The sequence below is a fragment of the Pinus tabuliformis genome, chromosome Q, assembly GCF_031772625.1.
Source record: "Pinus tabuliformis cultivar Carrire ecotype Pingquan chromosome Q, CPIR1, whole genome shotgun sequence".
Taxonomy (NCBI): domain Eukaryota; kingdom Viridiplantae; phylum Streptophyta; class Pinopsida; order Pinales; family Pinaceae; genus Pinus; species Pinus tabuliformis.
Genome location: NC_142296.1, coordinates 1078846896 through 1078860272, shown reverse-complemented (window position 1 = coordinate 1078860272; position 13377 = coordinate 1078846896).

The window sequence follows — 13377 nt, the reverse complement described above, 5'->3', positions numbered from 1 at the left end:
TGCAGTATCAGCCTAAGGATCAACTGTTCGTCTTGGTTGTCCCTATTTTTCTTATCTACTAATTTTATTCCTATTAATGATGGGATGTGCATACAATTTGATGTGCATAATGCTAGGTAGTAGTGGGAGTAGGTGGACAAATTTAGTTAGCAGTTATGCACAACCCATGGCAATAGTGTACATGCTAATGCAGTTAGTCATGCCAATAGAAAGAAGGAAATTTTTGGTTCAGCAACATTAGGTGGGGGATCCCATTAGAATTGAAGCTTTCTATTTTAAATTATAGCATTGAAGATATTGATATTCAGTAGGAGGTTAGGTCTTTAAATTATTCCATCCCCCTAAATCTTTCATCCCATTTCAATATTATATATGACAAGAACTATCAAGCCTCACCTTATTTTACCTTGCATCACTAGGAGAATCATTTCGTTAGATATGTCATGTTACTATGTGTTATAAGGGCACAATAATTATTTCATTATGAAAAGATTTTGATGAAGGTCTTTCCTTGGAAGCAATGTTGCATAATAATATATTTCTCCACATAAATTAAAATTATATCCCCCAACCTATTCGTTATTGTTCCCTATCAGAGAGTGAGGGGAAGAGTAAACCTTGACAATAGATGTATTAAGTGCATCTTTTGTATAGGTGGAATGGATGTAGTAGAAAGAGTAGCAACTAAGACCTCCTTATTAGAATATTTTGATGCAATTTCAATATCAAAACTAGAAATTTTTCAAGCATATTGTTGTGTTGATCGACTTAGACATGCAAATGAGTTGAATATGTTGATCAATTGTTGTAAATGTGGTATACTAAATTTGCATCCAAAATATCATGCTAAAGTAGACACATAAGCATACGGAATATATCATGGTATTTTGGATGATGGGAAATTTTCTCTATCAAACTAAATGGAGATGACTAACCACAACTAGAATGATGATGACCCTTAAATCAACTAGAAATGAGGAGCATTAAGTCCAACATGTATAAACTAGACCAACTTAGTGAAAGCTAGCTGATTCTGAAGTTGTTGGACTTCATTGTCCTACTAAACCAACTAAGAAAATATTCTGACTAGTGCTCAACTAATGGTTCCCCCATTATTGGCGAACTAACAGATTCTTGGTTGTTGGCCAAACATATCAAATAATGGTGAAATATATTTATTGCTTTGAGTCTAAATATTGGTCTTTGTTTATGGTGTTGATATTTCTCCATAATGACTACCTTCTCATACATATGATTCTCTTGTTGTTTGGTCATGATTTCAAATAGAGATTTTGCAACGTCCAAGAGATTATAGACTTTTCTACATATATACCTCGAAGGAATACTAAGAAACATCATTTTTTTAAAGAGATTCTGGGAGATGTGCTCATTGGATCCCTATGTAAAGAATTAGTCAACTAAAATATTCAATCGATTTATTACATAACTAACTAAACCGTATTGATATATATCATGGGAATTTTTCAACATGTTTTTTCATTATCTACTTTCAATTTAGTATATGATCCAAATGATACATTGTGTGTCTAATAAATTTGTTGAGTTTTTAATTAGTGAAAAAAACATTATGTATTAGAGTATGCAATCCACGAAGGATGTCAAGTGCCTCAGTCTTTCAACCAATTTTTAGAGTCATAAGAAAGGGGAGGGCGAAATATGAGCCTTGTTCAAGGAAGGTGATATTATCTTCCTTTGTAATTGAAATCAATGCCAAGTCGATGATAGTAGCCTCTCATTAACAATTGTCGATGTCAAGTCGACAACTATTGTAAAAAATCCTAGAACTGGAAAATAAATTGTGTGTTTAGTTGTTAAATTTTTCCTTTATGAAACTTAATTACATTCTCCAAGAAACATTAAAGCATCCAATAGTAAGCAACAAGAATTCAACTAGTCATTCTTTATACAACACATTTGATAATGGATCAAGCACATTAATTGGAAACCATAAAAACAAAGTTATCAATAAGAAGATTAGACAAAATTTTAAAGAACAATAGATCATCCATTACAGCCAGAAAGAAAATTGACTGTGCCTCATATCTAATTTTGTAGCAGCACTGTTTGATCATCCAAGTAACAAGAATTTTTTATCAAAGGTACTTGCAATACAGAAAAAATTCAAGAACAATAAGTTAAATAAGTATAGAACAGAGAAAGAGCTGAAGTGAAACAATAATGATGTGAGAATCTATTGATTAAGCCTTTTGGTATGAAATTTGCAAATGACAGTGGAAAAGAGTAGGATGGTTGATGCGTAGGCTTTCACTAATTTATTGTATGGAATATGGACTCCCAAGAGTGATAGTTATATGTTGGACTTGTCCATAGAGAGGTAATAGAGGCCTTGTATTGGAGAGGACCTTCTCAAAGTTCATGGTTGGAGTATAAGTTCATATGGTATAGAGACTGCAAGGAATGATTAAGAGTTAATATATGCAATATGTAACCACCTAATGAGTATAAGTCATACTAAACCTTGTATATGTTCATATTCCTATCGAATTGAAGGTTGTTGTGACTAAATTACCTATGTCGATTTGTACATATGGTTTGTGGTAAGGATACTTATACAAGAAGTATAGTTCCAAGACATTATTGCATCCTTGCTTGGAATCAGCAAGGTATTGAGGGTGGGGGTCATGTTGGCAGGGAATCTTAGGCCTATGTATGTATTCATACTTTTATGAGTAAATCCATGTAATAAATGGCAAAAGATAAATGTATGAGTGATTGGTTGGAGTGGGTACAATTTATAGAACTACATCATCCATGTATAAATATGCATGAATACAAGTGAAAGTTGGTTGGAATTCTTTCCTTAAATTATATTATTCTTTTGTGTATTTATGTGTGATCATGTTTTTTCTATGATTTATCATGTTCTTGTATGTGAGTTGCAAGTTCAATTTACAATAGGGAATGCTTACTTGCAAATGGAGTAACTAATCAAGGACACCTTCCAAGTGCCACCATGAGTTTTTGATGATTCCTGGAGACCTCGCAAGGATGGTGATGAGGCTATGAATAGTTAGGACTGAAAAAGATAAAAATCCATTGAAACAATAGAATGGAGATAAAATTCCAAGCACCATTAAAATCGAAGGAGCTTGCACTGGCATAAAATGCTGAATGATAAAAGAACCTTTGGAGTTAGCAAAGGAAAACATTAGTTTAGTTGGCTTGGACTGTACGACTCCTTAGAGGAAACCAAAACCTTTGTGGATAAAACTACATCAGAACATAAGAAGAGAAGAAAAATTCAAAAATTCAACATCTTTTCATGTCCCCGTTTTTATTTTCCTCTATAGTATAGTCACGATGAGTTTCAAAGGTATATGATGGATAGGCTGTAGGAGTAGGATTACATGATTAAGGGTTCCAAGAGAGTTTTGAGTAGTTTTTATGGGATCCAATGGCATTCTCTTGGCATATTCCATCATCTGAACAATTTGGACGAACCATTTTTCTGTCAACGTTTCATTAGTTACTGGAGAATCCAGAGTACGAACCACTTTTCTGTCAACGCTTCATTAGTTACCGGAGAATCCACAGTACGAACCATTTTTCTGTCAATGTTTCATTAGTTACTGGAAAATCCACAGTACGAACAATTTTTCCGTCAACGTTTCGTTAGTTACCGGAGAATCGACAGTACGAACCATTTTTTCGTCAACGTTTCATTAGTTACCGGAGAATCCACAGTAAGAACCATTTTTCCGTAAACGTTTCATTAGTTACTGGAGAATCCACAGTACGAACCATTTTTTCGTCAACGTTTCATTAGTTACCAGAGAATCCACAACACGAAACATTTATCTGTCAACGTTTCATTAGTTACCGGGGAATCCACAATACGAACCATTTTCCCGTCAACGTTTCATTAGTTACCAGAGAATCCACAACACAAACCATTTTTCCGTCAATGTTTCATTAGTTACCGGAGAATGCAGAGTACGAACCATTTTTCGTCAACGTTTCATTAATTACCGGAGAATCCACAGCATGAATCATTTTTCCATAAATGTTTCATTAGTTACCCGAGAATCTATAGTACAAACCATTTTTCCGTCAACGTTTCATTAGTTACTGGAGAATCAACAGTACAAACCATTTTTCCATCAACGTTTCATTAGTTACGAGAGAATCCACAGTACGAAGCATTTTTCTGTCAACATTTCATTAGTTACCAGAGAATCGAGAGTACGAACCATTTTTCCATCAACGTTTCATTAGTTACCGGAGAATCCACACTACAAACCATTTTTCCGTCAACGTTTCATTAGTTACTAGAGAATCCAAAGCACAAACCATTTTTATGTCAATGTTTCATTTGTTACCGGAGAATCCATAGTACAAACCATTTTTCCGTCAACGTTTCATTAGTTACCGGAGAATCCACAGTACGAACTATTTTTCCATCAACGTTTCATGAGTTACCAGAGAAGCCACACTATGAACCATTTTTCCGTCAACGTTTCATTAGTTACCAAAGAATCCATAGTACGAACCATTTTTCCGTCAACATTTCATTAGTTACCAGAGAATCCACAGTACGAACCATTTTTCCATCAATTTTTCATTAGTTACCGGAGAATCCACAGTATGAACCATTTTTCCGTCAACGTTTCATTAGTTACCAGAGAATCCACAGTATGAACCATTTTTTCGTCAACGTTTCATTAGTTACCAGAGAATCCACACTACGAACCATTTTCCCGTCAACGTTTCATTAGTTATCGGAGAATCCACAGTACGAACCATTTTTTCGTCAACGTTTCATTAGTTACCGAAGAATCCACAGTACGAACCATTTTTCCGTCAACGTTTCATTAGTTGCAGGAGAATCCACTGTACGAACCATTTTTCCATCAATTTTTCATTAGTTACCGGAGAATCCATAGTACAAACCATTTTTCTGTCAATGTTTCATTATTTACCGGAGAATCCACAGTACGAACCATTTTTCCGTCAAAGTTTCATTAGTTACCGGAGAATCCATAGTACGAACCATTTTCCGTCAACGTTTCATTAGTTACTGAAGAATCCACAATACAAGCCATTTTTCCGTCAACATTTCATTAGTTACCAGAGAATCCACAGTGCGAATCGTTCTTTCATCAACATTTCATTAGTTATAGGAGAATCCAGAGTACGAACCATTTTTCCATCAACGTTTCATTAGTTACTGGAGAATCCACAGTACGAAACATTTTCCCGTCAACGTTTCATTAGTTACCAGAGAATCAACAGTACGAACCATTTTTCCATCAACATTTCATTAATTACGAGAGAATCCATAGTACGAATCATTTTTCCGTCAAAATTTCATTAGTTACTGGAGAATCCACAGTACAAACCATTTTTCTGTCAATGTTTCATTAGTTACCGGAGAATCCACAATACGAACCATTTTTCCGTCAACATTTCATTAGTTACCAGAGAATCCACAGTACAAACCATTTTTCCATCAACGTTTCATTAGTTACCAGAGAATCCATAGTACGAACCATTTTCCATCAACGTTTCATTAGTTACCAAAGAATCCACAGTACGAACCATTTTTCCGTCAATGTTTCATAAGTTACTGGAGAATCCACAGTACAAACGATTTTTCCGTCAATGTTTCATTAGTTACCAAAGAATCCACGGTACGAACAATTTTTCTGTCAAAGTTTCATTACTTACTGGAGAGTCCACAGTACGAACCATTTTTCCGTCAAGGTTTTATTAGTTACCAGAGAATCCAGAGTACGAACCATTTTTCCATCAACGTTTCATTAGTTACCAAAGAATCCATAGTACGAACCATTCTTTCATCAACGTTTGATTAGTTAACGGAGAATCCATAGTACGAACCATTTTTCCCTCAGCATTTCACTAGTTATAGGAGAATCCACAGTATGAACCATTTTTCCGTCAACGTTTCATTAGTTACCGGAGAATCCACAGTACGAACCATTTTCTGTCAACGTTTCATTAGTTACAAGAGAATCCCCAGTACGAACCATTTTTTCGTCAACGTTTCATTAGTTACTAGAGAATCCACAGTACGAACCATTTTTCCGTCAAAGTATCATTAGTTATTGGAGAATTCACAGTACGAACCATTTTTCCCTCAACATTTCATTAGTTACACGAGAATCCACAGTACAAACAATTTTTCCGTCAACGTTTCATTAGTTACCAGAGAATCCAGAGTACGAACCATTTTTCCGTCAACATTTCATTAGTTACCGGAGAATCCTCATTACGAACCATTTTACCGAAGAATCCATAGTAGGAACCATTTTTCCATCAACGTTTCATTAGTTACCGGAGAATCCATAGTACAAACCATTTTTCCTTCAATGTTTCATTAGTTACCAGAGAATCCATGCTACGAACAATTTTTCCATCAACGTTTCATTAGTTACCAGAAAATCCACAGTACGAACCATTTTTCCATCAACGTTTCATTAGTTACCAGAGAATCCACAGTACGAACCATTTTTCCATCAACATTTCATTAGCTACTAGAGAATCCACAGTACGAACCATTTTTCCGTCAAAGATTCATTAGTTACTAGAGAATCCACAGTACGAACCCTTTTTCCATCCACGTTTCATTAGTTACCGGAGAATCTACAGTACGAACCATTTTTCCGTCAACGTTTCATTAGATAGTAGAGAATCCATAATACGAACCATTTTTCCATCAATGTTTCATTACTTACCAGAGAATCCATAGTACGAACTATTTTCCATCGACATTTCATTAGTTACCAGAGAATCCACACTACAAACCATTTTTCTATCAACGTTTCATTAGTTACCAAAGAATCCACAGTACGAACCATTTTTCGGTCAACATTTCGTTAGTTACCGGAGAATCCACAGTACGAACCATTTTTCCGTAAAGGTTTCATTAGTTAGCGGAGAATCCACAGTATGAACCATTTTTCTGTCAACGTTTCATTAGTTACTGGAGAATCCACATTAAAAACCATTTTCCCATCAACGTTTCATTAGTTATCGGAGAATCCACAGTACGAACCATTTTCCCGTCAACGTTTCATTAGTTACCTTAGAATCCATAGTACGAACCTTTTTTTCGTCAACGTTTCATTAGTTACCGGAGAATCCACAGTATGAACAATTTTTCCATCAACGTATCATTAGTTACTGGAGAATCCACAGTACGAACCATTTTTGCCTCAATGTTTCATTATTTACAAGAGAATCCACAGTATGAACGATTTTTCCGTCAATGTTTCATTAGTTACCAGAGAATCCATAATACAAACCATTTTTCCGTCAAATTTTCATTAGTTACCGGAGAATCCATAGTACGAACAATTTTTCCATCAACGTGTCATTAGTTACCAGAGAATCCATAGTATGAACCATTTTTCATTGCATTCCAATAATTTTCAAAAAAATAACTTTATTACTATGATTAATTTAATTAATTGCGCTTGAGGTGGCATTCTGGGAGGATCACTTGATGGAATGCCTCAGTGTGATAGCGGCTTGGTACCATAACAACAATATCCATAATATGAGATCTTGATAAGTGACTTCCACCACTAGATAAATTATGGTGTGGGATTTACCATTTTCTTTGAAATAAAATGACTTTAATTAGTCATTTAATTAATTGAAAAATACTAAATTCGTGAAAATACACCAAAAGACTTAAGTAAAATAAAATAAAATTAAAATGTCACTTAAGATAAAGTCAAGAGAGAAGCTTCTTGAGTAATAATAGATAATAAAATAATATGCTTCTAGAGGCTTGGAGATATAACCATCAGATCTATAAAAGAGGAGGAGGAGATCATTCGGGGACACCTTGGATTTGAGGATTTGTATTTGGTGTGGATTGGAGAATTCAATTCTCTACCATAGTAGCCCCAAGATGGAAACCCTCAAGTGATTCAGTGAGAGATGGTGAGTACCCAACTCTCCCCTTTGTGAATCCATTAAGAATTCATAGGTTCTTTTAGTAGGGTCGTGATATTTTGGAGGCACTCTATAGTTTTATTGTATATGTATTTGTGGGCATCACCTCAGTCATATTCTCATTTCATGTTTCTTGTTGCTGAGATATATTGCATGTGCTTCTTGTTTATTCTATATTTGCATACTCTATTTTCCATTTTGTCGTTAAAATTATGGTTGAATGCATGCAAATTGTTATTTAATTGATGTCATTATTTTCTAAGGAAATTTGTAGTGAAAAAATTAATTTGGGACACTACAATGGTATTAGAGTATGAATTTGGCTAGTTGTGGATTAAAATAAAAGTTGTCATATTGTTCCTAAAGAATAAAGGAGCAAAGTTTGTGGGTTAAATTTCTTAATATATTCACTGGAGAATAATTGTTGCAAGTGATTTTACAAAGTGCAGAAGAGAACATATTTGATGGAGTAATATTGGTTTGTAGGGCCAAAGTTGATTACCTAGATGGGAAAAAAAAAATTTACTATGCTGAAATTATTTTATTGGGACAAAATTATTTTTTGGGCTAAATTTATCTTTCTGGATTAAGATTACTTTTTTGGGAAAAAAATTTCTTGCTGGGCCAAAATTATATTTTCATGCCAAATTTCTCTTGTTGGGTCGAATTGTCTTGTAGTAATTGAATTTATTTGTGAAGAGGTTCTTCAATATTATTAATAATTTTATTCAAGTTTCCTATTGTGGAATTTTTTAATAAAACTTTATGATTCACCCGTTATCCAATTTTTGGTTGAATTTATTAAAATTTCAGCAAAATTACTTTTGGATATTTTCGAAATAAATTTAATCCGTTGAGACCATATTATTGTTCCATTTATCATAAATATTAGTTGGATCCATATTTTCTATTGGAATTGAGTCTATTTGTTGGGCTCAAATTATTTTCCAAAGCCCAGTTTATTTGCTCGAGCTAGATTTATCTATTGGGGTTGAGTTTATTTGTTGGGTTGATTTTATTTGCTAGAGCCCAATTTATTGGTTGGAGGCTATTTTATTTGTTGGAGGTTTTGCAAGAGATTTATCTCATTTGAGCCAATGATTTTGTAGTGGGTTTGTAGGATTGAAGAGTTGAAGCATTGTGTTATGAATTTATCTTATCTAGAGTAGTTCACAAGGCTGGACAAATAGGGAAATTTGCACTAGTTGGATATTTCTAGATAAGCTATAATTTTCCCAAGATTTTGCTGGGTCTTCCTGGATTTTTTGAGAGGAATCCATGGTTAGAATTTCATAATTTTTCAGGCGGTATTTGGGTTGTAAACAAACATTCCTTTAGCAGTCTGTTTTATTAGTAAACTCGATGAATGACACCACTTTGTTGGCTTGATATTGGCTTGAAGTTAAGGCAAAAAAATTTTGGTTTGTAATGGGTTTGATAGGAGGAGCTCAAGGTTAAATTTTCAAAATTTTCTGAGTAGTTTTGGGGGAAGAAACTTTAGTTCTTTGAGAGAGAAGCAATAATGTTTTCTAGGTAGTGCACACAACATGTTTGGGTCATTTGTAGCACTTGGGCCTACTTCATTTCACTATTGTTTTTCATGCATGCATTGTGATATCAAAATCATTTAAGAATGATAATTATCTAAATTATTTGTCGCTTATAATTATTTATGTTACAAGTGCTTCCACTTTATCTGCAAAGGGTTTGGAAAAAGTATTGTTTGCTAAATGTTTGTTAGAATTTGTCAAAGAAAGATTTTAATATTTGTTGATTTAGTGAGAGAGTATGGTGAATCTACATGACGTGTTCATACTATATTTGGACCTTTATGTAAATGTTGAGTATGTCTTGATGTGAGAGTTATATATATTGAGTTATTTTACCATGTAATCAAAAGTTTATTGTTGTTCCATAGAGTGGAGAAGGTATACTAGCTTGATTTCCTTGCCATCATTATACAAAAAAAATGGATCAAATATTCATCAGTTCCCTTAATAAAATAGTGACAACCATCAACAGAACCCTTTCCAAGGGGATACTTTCTATGCTACAATAAGAGCAGTCATAGGAAGAGCATGAGTTGGGATATAAAATCTATTCACCTAACAAATTTGACAGTCGTGGAATTTTCCACAAAATCCATTTTGAAATTTGAAAAACTTGCTTCACTCCTATCCAAGGTGTATCAATTAGATGGGAAAATCTTAATTTTGTCTCTAAGACCATTCATGTTTACCCTAGTACAACCCAACTATTGGGATCACCCTTGTATAGAAATCAAACTTCCAGTTGCATCTTGTCTCAATAGTATCATGATGTTAACTACACCTATACCCCCTTATAGTGCTAACAGTATGAGGAGAGTCTTTAGGCTCATAGTGGAGACCTTTCAGGATTTGGATAACACTGAGGGTCCCACCTTTGGGAATAGGCTAGAGATTTTAGAAGTCATGAACTTGGCTAGATCTTATGACCTCATATTTTAGTTGGAGTGTGACGGCTTGATCTTATAGATGTTCTGATGCTTTTTCAACATTAGGAAACATCATCCTGACATAGTCATAACACACATGTAGTCCATTTTTTTCTCATGTATGTGAGACTATGATGTCATTTCCAGGAGGTTACAGTCTAGATTATTGGCCATTTGGAGGAGAGAACAATCGGTCTCACCTATTTCTAATGAAATAGCCAAAAGGTTGGTTATGTAGAACATTGGTTTGTTCACCCTTCCTCTATTTATCAATTTATCAAAGCCTTCCTCTATTTATCTTTTCTTTATTTTGAGTAACTTAGTAAATTCTACAGGTTATGAACCACTCAACAATTCTTTTCACACGCTTTAGATTTGGTTGAGATAGGCTTATTGACAATATCAAACCACTTACTCCACAAGCCTTTTGATATCTTCAACTGATCCAAAATCGATTCAGTTTTTCCTCCAGATCAAAATCTTCAAATTTAGTTGAAAGTTGAATCAAATCAAAGTGCTCGTCAATATAATTCCAACGGCATGAATGGCACGTAAATCTGAGTCTGGATTGAGAAGTTAATGAAAATCAAAGTTTCAAGGAAAACTAGGGAAAAATAAGGAAAAGTCAAAATCAAATAGTCAAAGTGAACGGTCAACGGTCAACACAAGGTGATGTCAGTAGGATACGTGTTGTCACTAGAATGTGCCATATGTCCAGGGTGATGTCATCAAGGTTAGTGATGTGTCGTGATTTGATTGGTTGATATGGGCCAATCTAGTGCTGACACATGGTAGCCCTGATTTTCCCAATATTGGCATCAAATCCCAAATTTAGGGTTAGGGATGATTGAACCCCTGACCTCCCGGAAAGGTTATGATTTCACCCGATTGTGCTCAGTGGTTGAGCTATGTTGTCGCTTGCTTATAATGGTGTGAATATTGTATTTATGGTGAACAGGACTTGTTTCCGAAAAAGGGTTGGACAGTCGGGGTCAACCCCATGACTGTCGAACCCTTAACATTTACTATTATCATAACCACCAAACTATTAACAATACATGGCATTGTTACCATAACCATATTGCACGAAAGATCAACATAGAATGCATATAATATATGTTTCATCATATATAACACAACCATCGGTGGAAGGGTAGGGCAGAGCATTCAGACCTCTGACCACTATGATATATATATATATATATATATATATATATATATATATATATATATATATATATATATATATATATATATATATATATATAATATATATATAATATATATATATATATATATATATATATATATATATATATATATAGATAGATATAGACAACATCTTCGCAGAAGTCCGCTAACCAGGAGACCAAGCGATGGAGATTGGTATTCAAGCTGCCCAAATTATATCTAATTTTATGCAGGTGCCAAACCCGACATACCGCAGTGCACATCCCGAAAGTAGTTTTTAATTGTAGAGAGTAGTTTTCTTGTAGGTAGACATGGTTTTTGTAGGTACATAGGTCGTTTTTGACTATCCATGGGGTCTGGAGGTCATTGTGGCCAAATATGGTTGCGTTTATACTCGTTTGACTCAAAATTTCAAGATGGATGCAGTGGTCATGTCCATTTTCTGATTTGAGACTCTATTTTCAAGCTCATACCTATAACAGTATATTGAAGACAAAATAAAGAGGTCAGCACTGGAAGTGAAAGGACCAGGAGATGTAGCGAGAAAGTCTGGTGAACTCCTTTATTAAATTTGGCTGTGTTGATTTGTTTAAATGTGTTTTCAATTTTCTTATGTGTTTATGATATTCACAATATTTTCGATCTATTGGTAAAAGGTAAATGTATGAGTGATTGGTTGGAGTGGGTACAATTTATAGAACTACATCATCTATGTATAAATATGCATGAATACGAGTGAAAGTTGGTTGGAATTCTTTCCTTAAATTATATTATTCTTATGTGTATTTATGTGTGATCATGTTTTTTCTATGATTTATCATGTTCTTGTATGTGAATTGCAAGTTCAGTTTACAATAGGGAATTCTTACTTGCAAATGGAATAACTAATCAAGGACACCTTCCAAGTGCCACCATGAGTTTTTGATGCTTGGTGGAGACCTCACAAGGATGGTGATGAGGTTATGAATTGCTAGGTCTGAAAAGATAAAAATCCATTGAAACAATAGAATGGAGATAAAATTCCAAGCACCATTAAAATCCAAGGAGCTTGCGCTGACATAAAATGCTGAATGATAAAAGAACCTTTGGAGTTAGCAAAGGAAAACATTATTTTAGTTGGCTTGGACTGTACGACTCCTTAGAGGAAACCAAAACCTCTGCGGATAAAACTACATAAAAACATAAGTAGAGAAGAAAAATTATAAAATTCAATATCTTTACATGTCCCCATTTTTATTTTCCTCTATAGTATAGTCACAATGAGTTTCTACGGTATATGATGGACAGTTTGCAGGAGTAGGATTACATGATTAAGGGTTCCAAGAGAGTTTTGAGTACTTTTTATGGGATACATTGACATTCTCTTGGCATATTTCATCATCTGAACAATTTGTACGAACCATTTTTCTGTCAACGTTTCATTACTTACCGGAGAATCCACAGTACGAACCACTTTTCTATCAATGCTTCATTAGTTACCAGAGAATCCATAGTACGAACCATTTTTTTGTCAACGTTTCATTAGTTACTGGAGAATCCACAGTACGAACCATTTCTCCATCAACTTTCCATTAGTTACTGGAGAATCCATAGTACAAACCATTTTTTCATCAACATTTCATTAGTTACCGGAGAATCCATAGTACGAACCATTTTTCCATCAACTTTTCATTAGTTAACGAAGAATCCACAGTACGAACCATTTTACCGTCAACCTTTCATTAGTTACCGGAGAATTCACAGTA